This window comes from Brienomyrus brachyistius, chromosome 12, assembly GCF_023856365.1.
Source record: "Brienomyrus brachyistius isolate T26 chromosome 12, BBRACH_0.4, whole genome shotgun sequence".
Taxonomy (NCBI): domain Eukaryota; kingdom Metazoa; phylum Chordata; class Actinopteri; order Osteoglossiformes; family Mormyridae; genus Brienomyrus; species Brienomyrus brachyistius.
In genome coordinates this window covers 23,421,485-23,437,788 of record NC_064544.1, presented here as the reverse complement: position 1 = coordinate 23,437,788, position 16,304 = coordinate 23,421,485, and the positions used below count along the sequence as shown (strand labels likewise).

At 43.8% G+C, this 16,304-nt stretch overlaps 1 long non-coding RNA gene across 1 annotated transcript; it reads left to right on the top strand.

Annotated features, from left to right (window-relative positions):
* The first annotated feature begins 3,518 nt into the window (after positions 1-3,518).
* On the top strand, positions 3,519-15,478 carry LOC125704805 (uncharacterized). The gene is made up of 3 exons (XR_007381252.1): positions 3,519-3,764; positions 4,778-4,873; positions 14,045-15,478. It is a non-coding gene; the product is annotated as an uncharacterized LOC125704805 (long non-coding RNA).
* Positions 15,479-16,304: the final 826 nt, after the last annotated feature.

Sequence of the window (16,304 nt, the reverse complement as noted above, 5' to 3'; positions counted from 1 at the left end):
AGAATGGAACATTCCCCATTATTACAGATGAGTGTCACTTTCTTTGTCAAAGTTGTCCGGAAGCCTTTAACTCCTAGAGCGTGAGATACTGCTGTATTTAATTCCATCCAGGTGCTGAGGCCACAGTGGCAACTAGACTTACTGAGGCTCATTTCCCTATTTGTCATTGGTTATTTTTAATAAATGATTTTCACACTACAAATGGTCACTGGAGTCCAGTAATGACTAGAGGAAAACAAGTATGTATAAAGAGAGGAGCAACAGATTTCATGATGGGTAATTCGTAAGGTTCCCGGAAGGTTGGCTGGCTCTGTGTGTTTTACTCTTCTGTACACACAGGAACATAGGAAAACACATAGGAAAAAAAAAATTGCTTTGATAAAAGTTACAGATAACTAACGAAATAGAATTTTTGACAAAAGTTAATACAGGTATTCTGAACATAAGTAAATGATGACACCTCGAGAAAGCAAGATTCATCTGACATATGGGTTTACGAGCAAGAGATGCTAAAATATATTTGTCCTTCTGACAAGTTGATTTTTTGATACAGTTTTGTCTATTACAGCCAAATTAAGAAAAAAAACATCTATATCCATGTGGAGACTAATGACTAGAGCCCCCCCACCCCCCGCCCCAGTACCCCACCTCATACAGGAAGCTGAGTGGACATGGCCGAGTAACGAGGCAGAATGTGTTTGCCATGGAGGGGGGGTGGGGGATTGGTAAGATTGGCAGATGCCCTATTTTGTCAGGTGTGCTTATTACTCCCTGGTGTCTTGAGAGAACCCATTAGAAACATCTCTGTGCCTAATTAGCCTCTTCATCCTCAGCATTCTGCTACAGGATGAGACCTCCCTCGCTGGACATGCTGGACATGCACACACTGCATGCTAAAGAGTGCCACAAGCAACTATTCTTACGTCACTCGTCTTTTTTTGGTGAAGGTCCAGGCTGAATCTGAGCTACTTCACATAAAAATAGCAAAGAGATTTCAATTGCTTTCCAGTGAGTGTAAAATATAGATATAAACAAACAGCATTCATACACCGTCAGTACGTTTATAAGGCTGTCAGTCACCCATAAACACCTTTTCTAAACTGCTGTCGTGTCAGGAATGGTTGCTTAGCAAAACTTCTCATATTCTTCATAAATAATGACTGCCTTTCGAATGTGAAGCTTAACCCTTCTAATCCTCCCTGCGTTTATTTATCACCCTAGTCAGCCGATACGAACCCACAGGAAGTGGCCGGTAAGTGAAACAGGAAGAGGGAAGGTGGCCGTTGTGAACCCAGCATGTAAATCAAGCCCTGTTTTATGAGTCTGACCACCCGGAAAGATGAAGTGCACTTGTTGTGAGAGAAAACAGAAGAGGAGTACACATGTCATAACACCGACACCTCGGGGGGAGACAGCAGTCGGAAGCCGTCCCAAAATGTGGCCCTTCCTCAGCTCCCTGCGCCGTAGCCCCAACAGCAACCCCAGCTATCGGCGGGAGTAGCTCATCTGCCCCAAACACACCCTCTGACAATAAACACCTTGTCTATAGGTGGTCCTGTCAAGGGCTTGTCTGTGTAGAGTAAGCAGTTAGCGCCCAAGCATTCCCCTGGCAATTGACGTTGAAGCTTGAAGCACCTATAGCTCACATTTATAGTGAAGATGTTCCGGTTTATTTAGAAATCCATATGCAGCATTACTGTCTGAAAGATTAATAAATTTTGCTTTATAATCTTAACTTTATAAAAATTATGTGACAGATTGAATCACCAGATGATTTTTGAAGGCATTGTGACATCCATCCATTATTATTATGAATTTCATTCTCCTGCTAGTGCCAGGAGGGGTCATTTACAAAGGGACTGATATAGCCACATGTTCCAGGCTACATTAAGAAGTGTGGAAATTATTTACCTGTTTATTTTGATGGATGCAGACTAGCTGTAAGACATGAAAAACATGATATTCAAGCTAAAACTGAGGAATCCAGTCATTAGAGGCTGGAAATTTGCAGCTTTTAGAAGATACTTTAAAGAGGGAAAAAAATAAAATATATATATACACATATATATACATATACAACATACATGCTGTATACATATATATACATATACTACTTACATGGGAGATGGGAGCTGTTTGCAGCAAGCTCTGGGTTTACTGGGATGGGTGACACAAGCCTGAGGAGAGTTCTGCTTATGAGAGCAGTTATTACGCTCTGACTTACACCTGCCTGGATCTTCAGTCTTCTCTGACTGTGTCATGGTGCACTTTACAAGCAGGAAGCCGACAGCATCGTAACTGAATGAACGGAACACAACCAGCCACACCCTGTCCATGCAAATCCGTCTGCTCGTCTTCCATTCACAAAATTGATCTAACTGCCTTTGGGTACGTGGGGTGTGAAATATGCTTTGTTGTCATACAATACAAATACTTTAGAAAATCTATGTCAGAATAGGTTTACACTGATGCGTAACACGGAGGTAGATCTAAGACACGTCCATTCGTGGGATCAACCCTTTATCCAGTACAGTCACAGAAAATCTCTCCGAAGGGTACAAGGCAGGGTCACCATTAGATGGGCACCAACACCACAGGCAATTTAGAAATGCCGATTAGTCTGAGTCTTTGGGTTATGGAAGGGAATCCCAACAGCTACACAGCAGGAGTTCCAACTGGGGAAAGCTAGGTTCGAACCCTGGAGGCATGAACCACTGTCCCCCTCATAGACGTCTGTATGCAGAACTTATAGTCGTGTTCGAGGCATACACTGTTGGCTGTCTACAGCTGCTCAAAGTAGTATTTAAACTAATATTTTGTTGTTGGTACATATTGCTTGATAATTCATTGCAGTCACATTGCTCATTTTCCATTACTTTCCATAAGGCAAAAGCTGGATTTGGGTTTGTTTCGCTTAGTATTCTTATTACTGTTATTGTAATTACTGTCCCATTTTGTTACCTTCTTTGTGCAAAAGTAAATTATTTCTGTCTCTAGAGACCCACCTATCACGTGTCTCTGAACTGATCTTTACATAAAGTTAAAAACCCTCAGAACGACTCATTACCTGCTCTCACAAAATAGCCTACTTTCAATACAACCGGCACTTTTGGGAGAAGAAATTTCCAAAAGACCCATAATTACTCAGAAATACGATCTGAAACGGGTCCGTCCTGTTAAGCCTCAGCGCTCTCTGAAAAGTGGCTGCTTTTGACAGCGCCGCAGCCTGGCGGCGCGCACGCGAAGCGCGTCCCTGGCACTTATGACATAACGGGGAACTTGTTTATCTGAGGCCGCCCGGGGACCGCGCACTTCGCACCCCGCAGCGCGCTTGACGCCGACAGAGCGGCGACAGAAACGCGTGGCATACGGCGCATGCGCGACAATCTGCGGCGGACTGCATTTCGGGTGTAACGCAGTTTGGGAAGAAATAAACCCTTTAAAGTTGATGAGGGGTCTGATGTTGAGAAATCCAGATGTTTGCCAGACGAAAGAAAAATAATTCTAACAGGGTCTGCCACCTTTGATTTCCCATTTCAGTGATGGTTTAAATGATATGAATCCCATACCTGCTGTTTTTTATTCAAAGTGCACTTAGTCTCTGATTTATTTGTTTCAACTGTGGGATATTAAAAAAAAGACAGAAGTTTATAGAATGAATTGCTCAGGTTATGGTGTGATGGGAGAGTGTTGCGCTGTGGTTCTGGAGTTTAAGGGCTGGCAAAGGGAGCCTGGCTTGCCGGTAAGAGGAGTGGGAGAGGCGGGTAAGTCACTGACTGTTTCATTATATCTGCTGGTGTAGTAGCTCCAAAGTAAGCGGACTGCATAAGCATGGCTGAAATGCACTACCCCCCTGTGACTGCCGATTCTCCACTTAGGGAGCCTTTTTTCTTTTTTCTTTAAACGGCACTTGCATGGATTATGTGTTTGAACACAGTCGCCCTGTTTATTAATCAAGCAAAGGCAGCATAAAGTTTCAATTTATGTCAAACGTGCCTCAGAGTAGGAGGTTTGACATAAAACAGAAGAAATATTTTTAGTATGATAAACAGTCGAAGTGCAACAAATATTTTCTTAGGCGGCTCTGCCATTGCAAACACGAAAGCCCAAGTTTTTTTTTCTTAAGTCGGTCGATAAAATTAAGGGGGAGGGGGGTTACAATTTGTCCACTAATCTTTCCGTGCAAATATATATACAGGTCGCCGGACAGAAATCTGTCACACAGAGTAATGGCAGAATGAACAAAAACGGATAGCGTTTAACATATCTGGCAAGACGTAGTAGATATTCCGTGTTCATAGTTTGCTAACCTAATACTGTAGCGACATCACGCACAAGAGATTCATGCCAGCAACACGCACAATATTTAGTTTCGGCTTGACAAGAAAAAAACATAAAACATATTGATCAATATTCGAAAGCCCCCAGCATGGTAAACAAGCCACCGACATTTTTAGAGAGAGTCGGCTATTATTATGACAGACTTTCAAAAGAAATCCATCTGCAAAATATGAACCAAATAGGATAGATAGATAGATAGATAGATAGATAGATAGATAGATAGATAGATAGATAGATAGATAGATAGATGGCAATGTTACTATGCCTACATAGACAGAAGACAGCATGTGGTTCATATTAATTCCTCACACGTGAATTTCTCATGCCCTGCATATCTGATGACGGCGGTGTATTTGAATTGCCGAGACTGACAAAAAAGAGGGTCCTCTCAAAACGCCTCATCTCTTTGACCCTCATCATCATGTCACTGCTGCAGCCTTGTGATCAAACATGAAGACATCTGTTTAGGATTAGAGGAGCGAACAGCTGGACGAGCCCAAAAGTCCCAAAAGTAACGGACCACTTCACCCCAGTGAGTATCGGAGCGCGACCTACCCCATCCAGCCACCGTCACCCTGCAGGGAAGCGGCCATGCTTTCCACAATGGAATTATTTCTAATTGTAAATATTCACACAAAAGGGTGAAGCAGTGTAGCCTGTCCCTATAACAGGTAGGCTCCTATAAGGTAGCCCTTTCACCAGCATCCCTCACTGTGTTTTTCTGGGACCCCAATGCCGAAGTGGGTTTCCAGACACTAAAACCCGCATCGGGGTCAGTCTACCAAGAATGAGCTCAGAGAGCGGGTGTGTTTCTGTGACATGCCCCGAATCCAACCACCATGAAAGAGCTTTGAAGAGCAAGCTATCAGTTATATGAAAAATCTGACAAACAACTTATTTCTATAATGAACACTATTTCTGTAATTAGAATACATTTGTAAGATATTTTGCATTGTTTCATCACGTCTCATTTTTCTTGAATTGATTAGACGTATGCAGCCTACATGAAGTTTATATGTATTCCAAAGGTATTATAATTACGGAAATACATTTAATTATAGAAATAAGTTGTTTGACTGTAGGTTTCTGTAGTTGTTTTGATTTTGTAGATGTTTTGATTTAATACGTGGCTTACTGGTAGTTTACTAAAAAGACCATTACCTTAATGAAAAACAGAAGTAGGGTGCCCTCTGCTGGAGCACAAGGTCAGAGTGTGACGGTGTGTGTCAAGGACTGTGATGAATTATGCAAAATCTTGGCACTTCTAAAGAGATATGTGACATTTAAATTTTGTTCATATGACGGCTCGAGTGATTAACATAATTGCATATCCTCGGTGTAAGTTTACTATTCAGTCCTGCGATGTACTCTGAATCTTTAATACATTTTTTACCCCCTTGCGGTAAATTGTATCTTTGACAGGAAAGCATTAGCGGGGCATCCGTGTAGATAAACGGAACCAAAGCGCATAATGTTATTTTCTACGTCACTGCAACGTTGCACCAGGCTTTCCACACCGCAGAAATGCCACGGCTGGGTCAAGTGTCATCTGGTGATGTGGTTGCTATAGTTGCTGGTTTTGGGGTGGGGGGGGGGGGGTTGGCTGACCCTCACATCCTGCCTCTTGCAACTGACATACCTGGGGAGCCAGTTCATTGACTGGGCGTTTGACATTTTATGTGCTCTTTTTACATGGCTTCTCTGGTTACACACACACACACACACACACACACACACACACACACACACACACACACACACACACACACACAAACAGATATTGTTTCCTGATGTCCAGAAGATGTCGGAGGTGCTCAAGGACAAAATATCACTGAAGTCTGCTTGACTGTAGGAGTTTGTTTCTACCAGGAAGCAGAATCAAACGGCTGCCCTTTTGACTTTTAAAAATGGATGAATTAGCATTTTTCTTCTTCGAATTTAACTACTTTCTGTGCCCAGTAACATTAGCTGTGTGGTGCTTGTGTAAATATTTCAGACACAGTTAACACACAGGATCCTGTTAGCTAAAGGGTGCTTTGCGATCTGCGGAGGTGCAGTAAAGACTCCCTCTGGCGTGGCGTTTTTGCACACGGGCCGGCCGCCTGCAGCCCAGCAGACCTCAGAATCCCGTCCTGTCCGCCTGCCTCACTGCTCCGCCGCCAGAACATGACCAATCAGCCACTAGATGATGCAAAGTCATTGCTGTCTAATCCTGAGGTTAAATATAGCATCAAGCAGGATGTTTACACACATGGAATTAACCATATATGAACTGTTGTGTGTGTACAGTAGGATTATAGTAATATTAAATATTATATATAAGATTCTTGAATTGTTATAGGTGAAACTCTTATCTGAGTCAGACAGCATTTCATGATTAATGAGGTATATATATCGGCTACCTTGGTGCATTTTCATTTTGATTACATTACCGAACATGCCACGCAACTAAAAGTATTTGTTTTAATTTCTACATTCCTATTTTACGATCATCATCACCTTTAAAGTCAAATTAATTCCCGCAGTTTCATATGCAGCACTGACTAAACGTTTCATGATACCATAAAATAAAAATAAAAAGTATAAAATAAAATAAAATGAAGCCATCTGAAATACCAAAAAAATTACGGTCAGCAAAATGGAAAGTTTAACCACAGGCTAGTATTTCTTTGTAAATTATATTAGTTTAGCTCCATATTGGAAGTAGAATAGCTTTTAAATGGCTTTACTGTAAAACGAGTGGCACGGTGTAGATTAATGGGAATAAAAGTTCAAAACTGTTTTTCTTTTCTGTGCATCATTATTAGCTCGTGAATCTGTCGTCGACTAGTGCTGTCTACTCCGAGCTTCGGTCACCATCCACATTTTCTTGCATTTGTGGCCAACACAGACTCAGCACAGTGAGTTATACAAGGGTGAAAACCTGGAAAAACAACATCATCTGCGCAGTTTGTGCCGGAAACGTCCGCAAAGGCTGTTGACAGTGGTTGCATGCCGTTATTGGCTGAAGGACCTTGCGAAGCCCCTTTAGGGGTGCCCTTCCATACGCCTGCTTGTTTACCTTAAAGATGCTTTGGCAGTGTCTGTCTTTAGCTGGGTTGTATGTGCACATGGAGCGGTGTAAGCTGCTTGTCATTTGGACTCAGAACCACCTCTGCTTGTTCCATGTCAGGCTGGATGCCCCCCCCCCCCAAAGTGTCTGGCCTACAGTGGGCAGGGATCCCTATTGCTTGAGGCTGGCTCCTTAATTTTGGGTAGCAGAGCCCCCCCCCCTCATTCTCACACCTACAGTGGCCTTTGCATGAAGGTGTGAGCAGAGCTGGAAATGATGTCAGTCCCATGTTGTACTGCACTGGCTAACCCTGACAAGAACCAAGAAATACCAATTAAGAACAATATTTCTCTTTAAATATGTGCTGCAGTTGTTATTTTTTAAGTCTCCCGAAATGAGTATTTAAAAGCCCTTAATTTAACTGACTAATAATTTAAAATATACCCCAGGACCCCATGCCCCAGCATCACCCCAGCAAGAAGTGGGCGCAGTCAGTCCCCTGTGTGCTTTTCCGTATCTGCATGGTAATATGTGCTTATGCCCTGGACATTGAGCTTTTATTTATGCAACCAGCAGCAGATTTTCACTACACAGTAGTCTTAACCCCAGAGTTGGGGAAAGAGGGGCGGTCTTTCCCAGTTACCCAAGCAGCGCTTGAGTGCAACTGTTCTGCTTGCCTTGCAGTTTGGTTGAGGCGCCGTGCTCTGATCATTAGGGCCTGTAACATTTTAAAAGGCGATTCGTAATCAAAGAAGACTCATTATCATAACGGACACAACATATCATTTAAAACTGGTATCCTTCCTCCAAGAATGACATCTTTAATTTATTTGGAGTCCATGGGACAAGAGCAATATTACATCTATATTTAACCCGAATGCGTTTCTTCTTGGACGCTGCTGAACGAAGTAAATGTGTTTTTTCAGGTGCTTGTACGAGAGGTTAGCCGCAGCCTCTGGGGGGCGTGATGGTCCAGGCTGCGTGTGTCCACCAGCTGTTACCAAGGAGCAAAATCAGGATCCATCATTTCACGCTTTGTTTGTGGGGGAGAACGAGCCTGCAGCCCCCCCCTCCCCCAACAGAAACAAACTGGGCAATCTCTCATATAAAGCTGCGGTCTTTTGCCTCCGTATTTGTGAATCTGCTTAATAATGCAAAGAACATCTTACGATCCACAAATTTTCTAGTTCATTAGTATAATACAGAGACTGGCTATTGAATGCAGTCCATGACATTAGAACAAGATAAAGAAAATAAATACAGAATCATCACAGCAAATATCCAGGCCTGGTATTTTTAGCAATAATGAACTATGTAAGTAGGGAATAATAATACAGCAATTAGAAGACCTTTGATGTGTGTGTGTGTGTGTGTGTGTGTGTGTGTGTGGGTCAGATATACATTACATTGTGGGGACTAAATGTGCGCACAGTGTGATAAAAACCTGTTATTTTGACGTTATGGGGACCATTTTTTTGGTCCCCACAAGGGGAAATTCAGTTTTATAAAAATCTGTGACTGCGATCAAACTATAAGTCTGTATTTTGTTTGGTTACTCATGGTTATGATTTGGGCTGCGTAGAGGGTAAAGGTTGTCATTCCTGAGATGAGAGTTTTGCCCATAGAAATGAATGGACAGCCTCCACAAAGATATAAGTATTAGTATATGTGTGTGTATGTTTGTGTTTGTGTGTGTATGCGTGTGTGTGAGGGTTTGCATAGATCACATTTGGGGACCAAAATGTCCCCAGAGTGCAGTATAACCTAAAGATTCTTACTTTTGGGGACACTTCTTCAGGTCCCCCATTTGGATAACCTGAATTTTATAAAAATCTGTGAATGCAATCAAAAAAGTAAAAGTGCCAAAAGTCTTATATTTTAGTTGGTTACTTATGGTTAAGGTTACGGCTGCGTAGGGGTTAAAAGGGTCATGACTGGGAGTAGGGTTTTTCCCATAGAAATGAATGGACGGTCCCCATTTAGATAGGAAGACCAACTTGTGTGTGCCTGTGTGTGTGTATGTATGTGTGTGTGTGCGCCTGTGTGTGGGTGTGTGTGTGTGTGTGGTCCACATTGACGGTACATGGACCGTGTCTATCACTCTCTGGGGAGTAAGTGTTGAAAAGTCTGAAATATGTTTGTTATGGGACTTCGTATCCCTGCCCATAACGTGATGCTTGTAGCAGCTTTAAAATAAGGGGGGAACGTGTCTATCTTTCGTTTTTTTCTTACTTGATATTCCTGTACAGCATTGGAGTTTAAACAAACAAGCCGCCTGTCATGCACACAGCAGCCCCATCGGCCTCTGAGGTCTCTCGGCAGCGTAAATATTTCCATCACAAAGCAGTGTGACTGTGCGGAAAAGTGCTTTCTGTAGCTGTTGTCTCTTCTAGGTGCCCCTGTATTATTTTCTTTAGGCTGCATGGGGAGGATATGAAAATAAACAGGTTGGATGTGATACAGTGCGTACTCTGAGGGTCTGAGCTATGTTTAGGGAAGCTGTCCTGGGGAGTGTCGGCTGGGTGAATGTGAGAGAGAGAGAGAGAGAGAGTGAGAAATGGAGGAGAGAAGGCACTGAGGTGGGGGGCGTCGGCAGCCGGGGGAAGAGTCCTCTTGGTACGGGGTAGGATGGGTGCTGGGGGGGAAAGGTGGGCAAAAGAGACAGTGGGAGAGAGGGAGCGAGAGAAAGAGCGGGCGAGGTGGAGTGGAGAGAGAGCGATGGCGCCCTGTGTTTGTACAGCTGAATGCAAGCTGAGCGACTGCAGACCCCTCTTATACAGTCCATTAGGCTCTAAGCTCCACGCCGAGCTGCCCTCAACACATAAACAGTCTCTGGAAAAGCTCTGAAACGTGTGAAGGAGCTGGAGACGTCTCTGTCGAGAACAATAAGTGCCTATTCACAGCTGCACAATGGCCACAAACTGTTTTTAAAGGGCCGACACGTCTGGGATTGGAGGTGCACACGGAGCCATGTGATTGGCTGTCCGCTCATCTGCAGAGGAATGCATACAGACAGAGAAGTGCCAAGCAAGGCCTCTAATAAGGCATGTTCTGATAACTGTGCTGTCAGGGTCAGTGCCTGTCTGGCTGTATCCATTTGCCTTTTCCCTGGTTGGCTAGCAGTTCTCGGTGGCCATCCTGTTGGCTGTTGCCCTAGGGCTGCTGTGTGCCATTGCTTGTTGAGTGTATGGCTTGGAAACAGGTAGCCCTTCCATGATAAGTTCATACCTTTGTTTAGTATTGGTTTTATTTTATCCCCTGCTGTGTAGTATTGTTTATATATGTCTTTACTTTTTGTTCTTGTTTTATGGTTACCCTGCGCATGCCTTGCGTTCTGATTTACTTGTGTTCCTAGTCTCTCCTTTTGTAGACAACCCTCAGTGTTTGTTAACGTTTCCTAGTCTCTAGTGCCTGTTAATTGTAGTATACCACACCTGTTCCTTGTTGCCCCGATTCCTTAGTGATTGATTGATTTGGATATGGTTCTCACCTGTCCTGCATCGTCTCTTGTTAGTTGTGTATTTAAGTGCTTGCTCTTGTTCTGTTTCTCAGTCATTTATAGTGGCTGTTTCCATGTCTTGCCGTATGATTATTAGTTGTCGTTGCCTTGTGTGAGTTGCTGTAGCTTCCTGTGTTTCTGTCTACCCTTGGTATTGTTGTTCCCAGTGTTGTTCCCTGCTATAATTTAGTTTTGACTCCTTGTGGTCTGTTTGTTTTCTGGTTGTCCCTTTATGTCCTGTTTTGTTAAATAAACCTCTTCGCTGAGAGCTGTTACATGGATTGTCTCACCTTTGTCATACCCTGTCACAACATGTGCTGCATTCTGGCTAATCAGCCATACTGTTGGAATAATCATCAGTACTGTTATATTACGGGTGATGTCTGCTTTTTGGAGCAACTATACAATTCAGACAGTATATCAAAATTCAGTAGTCTGATGCTGTTTGTCTCTGAGTAATTATTCTCTCTGGGCCCCATATTTAAATCCTTAGTGCCTGAGGTAAGATCATAAAAGTTTAATCTAAATGGAATTGATATCTATGCAGTGTTAGAAAATTTCAGTCAGAAGCATTATTCTATAATTTCTCTACAATCTCTATACATACACTGTCACCTGGGTAATTGAAACTCATTCTGTTTCAAGCAGCAATCAGCAGGAAAAGTTCTAGGATGAGGAAGTATACTGTTTGTGAAAAGGCCCAAACAACACTGTCCGGGGCTGGTCGTTCCTACAGGTGACATCTTCAGAGGGGGCACTGACTTAGCAAGCTGCTGATAAAGTAAAACTGGATGGAGACATTTGCTGGAAGAAGGGACGCTGTGGGTGAACTGCCTCTGAACACACATGGGGAGAAACTGAGGGAAAGGCTTCAGGTTTGAGAAGCCTTCAGACGCACAGTCATAGAACAGGATATCGTTACAGGGACTGCAGCTGAACTTCGGAGCACTCTGCTGCCTGGGGCTGGGATACAGCCTTCATCTGCTACCTGGATGGATTGATGTCTATCTGTCCGTTCATTCATTCTGCTTCCTACTCTGGTTCCTGGTGCAGCTATTCAGATGGGTATTGCTGAATGTCGTTGGGATAGAGGGTCTTAACTGGTTGAGTCTACTGGAGCCTGATAAACCCCATCTCTTCCCCCCCAAACATCCAGATGGGCCCCTTGGCTTCAAGGTCAAGTGATGAGAAGAAGCAGATAATTGGCCAGACTAAACATACATAATGGGGAATGTCATTGTTTTGGATTTCTGCTCTGGGGGGGTTTATGTACTCTTTCCGGGCCGGCTTCCCACGCGGCTGCTGTAAGGGGTTGGAAGAGTGCGGAGCGGGATTCCCATTTTCCCCTTGCTCCTCCACAGGATGCCTACATCCGACGGCAGGCGGTTGTCATGTGATGTGGCCTGTCACTGTCTCCCCCAACCCCGTTACATGGGCGAGCCCCATACGGAAACCTACAGCCGGCCCTCGTTACTCCTAAACCGCAGCCCTCCTGCCAGCCTGTCTGAGATGCTGACGGACTTTGATCTGAGAAGTAAAGCTACCAAGGTCTCTACGTTAGTCCACATGTAGTTAGTTTAAAGGCCTTCAAATTGTTATTTCATTTAAACTCAATCTGCCCTCATATGCTCTAGACTGATTTCACGTCAAATCTTTGGACACATTGCTGATTAAATCCATAGCTTTGAATCTCGCATCGATGTCTGATGGCTGTCTGTCTCCTGAGATAGAAATGAAAAGGGTCTGTACTTGCCAGTCAGACCACTGTAACTTTGTTTATCTATGTGGCTCATTTCCCGTGAGGGGAGGAAACCTACTACTGCAGGATTATTGTACACTGTCAACCGCTAACTGATTTAACCCGCTTCCCATTGGTCACTTTCTCAGTTCCCACTGGATTAAACCAGTCAGTGACTGACAGCTCAGGTTAGTCATACCCTGTGTGTTTTCACACTCCCTTTATCTCACCATGGACAACACAGCACAGTTTAAGGTACGTCTGCTAATTTAGTGCTTCGCTGTATCATTTTATACAGCATGAAGGCAACAAAAATAGTAATAAAACTGATACCATGAATTACCCCTAATACTACTGCTAATAATAATGGTACCACCTTACACTAAAGCTCCCTTTTGGTAGTAACTTATTAATAAAAAAATAATGTCTGTTAATGATTAGTGTTACAACCTGATTAATAACCTGATTATAAACCATTCATAAACTCTTTATAAGGGTACTCATTGTGAAGTGGTACATTAATAATAATAACAATAATAATAGTAATACAATCATCATAGTGAAAAATAATCTGAGAAATTTCTAGAAAACATGAAGATTAAAAAAAGTTTCCATCATCTGAGCAAAGCAGGAATGTTACGATTAGTAGTTTTGACCGCTGTGGTCAGCAAGTATTCCAAACAATTTGTTCATGTTATTTATCCTTTTGCTTTGGGTGTGGGGTGCCTTTGCATACGTTCGGGGAGCTGACCCCGTAAATGTGTTTCAGATGAAGGCTGACCGCAAATGGCTCCGTTATTTTTAGCTGGTCTCCGTCGTGGGGATCAGCAGTGGAAAGTTATTCCAAGATGAGAACAGATTAATGAAGGGCAGTAATTCCTCAAAGGGTAAAAAGCAGCAGGTTCTGGGCTTCCTAACAGTGCTGTAATTTGTCCGAGATGCTGAGATTAGCCAGAGCGTTGTCCATCACGTCACCATGCACCGGCCGCACGGGTAAACACCTTGTTACTGGGCTCGGTGACAAATTGGGGAGTCCCCTGAGATCATCTGGCTTGGTGTGTAACGTGCTGGAGGATGGGGACCCCCTGACAGCCGGGACGCTGGGGGCTTATTTCTGCAGCCCTTGTTTTGTGTGAGTGTGGATTTATGAAAAGGAAAAGCTGCATATTCATATGTCACCCAGTTCAGAATTCTCAGTGGAACCACGCTGCTTTTGGAATGATATATCATCTGTATAATTTCATCTAGCACTTCCAGATGGATTGATTATATTGTACTTATGATATTTATTATATCTGAGGAAAATATTCATTCTTTTGATCATGTTTGTTTGCTCTCTCTGGGAAGTGCCAAGAAAGGAAATATTTGATTTAAAATGCATTTTTCTTTCTTGCACCCTTTCTTATGCCTACAGGTGATGGATTTGAATCGTCCAACTGCTATTGAGGACACAAGTAGTTAAATCAAGCATGGAGAAGCTCATCGGTCGTTTTCGTAATGACGTGCTCCTTTTGACGCAACTGAAAAATCACAGGAGTAAGGGGGCTGCATCTGAGGATGCTGGGGCGCGTCTCCCCTCAGCAGCGGGGTCCCTTATGGCATGTTTGTGGGCCCTGTGTCTTCGGTGAGGGCAACGGCTGAAGTTACAGCTGGCGCTGGTTGAGAAGAGAGAAGCAGAGCAGGAAGTGCAGCCTCGGTCCAACCCCGAGCCGATGCTGAGGTCCATAAACACTGTCACTGCCAAGACGTCACCACACTCCGCGACGTCCTGCGGAGAATCGCTCAGTACGGCGTGAGACCACCACACCAGCTGCTGGCAGCAGTTTTGCAGGAGACGCCCGCACTCCAGTCGGCTTGGAACACTGTTCACGAGCTTCCTCGCTTCCCAGAAGTGAGTTTTTTTCAAGGTCTGGCTTTGAATGACAGGGAAGAGCCATTAGAAGCCAGGAACTCTACAAGAATGATGCCAGAGAGTGTGCTGTGGAAATGACTGCATGAGAAGCTCACTGGCGACTGGCTCATGCTGCTGCATCCTCTGCTGTCTGTCAGCCATGTGTGGACGTCTAGCCTCATAGTCTTATTTTGAATTCCAACATTGATAAAAAACACATGTGGATTTACCTTAACTGCCTAGCTGTGCATGATATGATAAGCCGTGTTGTCACTAGAAGAGGCCATATATTTCAAACAAGATCAATGGAATCCATGCTGTTTTAGCAATACGATGTCATCTGAGCCATAATCATAATCGTGATCACTGTTTCGCCGCACTGTCTGCGCAGACTCCCTGAGGACTTTTTCCTTTGTTCTGATCCCACGCATTGTCCATGATTCGCTGACACAAGTGTGACACATTGGGGTTGGTCAGCAGGACTAATTATGCAGTTACCGGCATGCTGTGCCACTGCTTGTATTACACCAATAGTGGCTGTTACAGAAGAGAGCAACTTCCATTAAAATGACTCCAGTCCAGGCCACACTGCATTTATTTGCGTGCTGTATGTGGATCTGCTGCATCGAAAAATTCTGCCCTCTAGGGTTGCGGCATGATAGACAATGAAGAGGGTGCCATTTCCGGGATGCCACTGATTTTTCACTCCAGTGTTTTTGATTTCAGTTTGTTCAGACGTTGTTTGAAATATATGACCACCTCAAACGTGCTTTTTATTGACTTTGTGTTGGTAGAGGTTATGCACATGTTCAGATGCAACATTAATGAGATAAATTCAAACAACAGTACGCAATACGGCGGCTAACATTTTCGGTTCGCTTCCACATGCAGCTGCTAGCTGGCACCATGACTCTTTTGCAAACCTCCATCGGTTAGCGTTAGCGAAACAGCGCTCTGCATGTCCAAAGCTAAGTTAAGACCCACCGGGAAGCTAGCAGTGCCAGCTGAGACGATGAGGGATTTATGAGCTTCTCTCAAAGCGATGGGGGGGGGGACGCTAAGAAGCCATTGATGAATATGTCACAGCTCCGGGCACTGCCAAGTTCCCTGCCGGAACATTCCTGGGCAGTTCAGCCTCGCTGCGTAATGCCACATGGGTGAATGAAGGAATACACAGGGTCTAAAAGTCAGGCTCAAAACGTTGACGACAGTCAGCATGAGATTTGGCAGTATATTCTATTGTCCTGCTTACTGTACAAAAAGTCACTCGAAAAACTACATGTATCTTGTGTTGAATTTCTTGGTAAACCCTACATATAAAAGTTATTGTCACTTTAGAGTGATGCATATGTTTGTTAACCAGTTAAAAAGGGAAACTATGGGGCATAGCCTGTGTTTTAACTTGGCTATGTCTTAAGTCTGTGTGTCTATGCGGGCATTACTAATGTCTGTGGTGTGTGTTTAACGGCCAAGGCAGGAAATAGCAGAGCAGGAAGGAATCGAGGGGATTGACACAGTTGGTCAGGAAACGTGTGGGGATGTGGGATGAAGACTCATAGAGAAGCTTCCCTCTGACGAGACAAAGGGATAATTTATAGTTGCCCACTTCAGAAGCCGGACTGAGGCATTCTGGGATTCCAGGCTAGACTCTGCTTGTTCTCAAAGAGGAGATGGCAGCACAAAGAAAAGAATAGTTTGCAAGATATGACCTGGAGCGATTAGTCACTCTCCTGGATGGAGATGATCCTCACCTGATAACAGGTGCAGTGGATGGCAGGAGAGA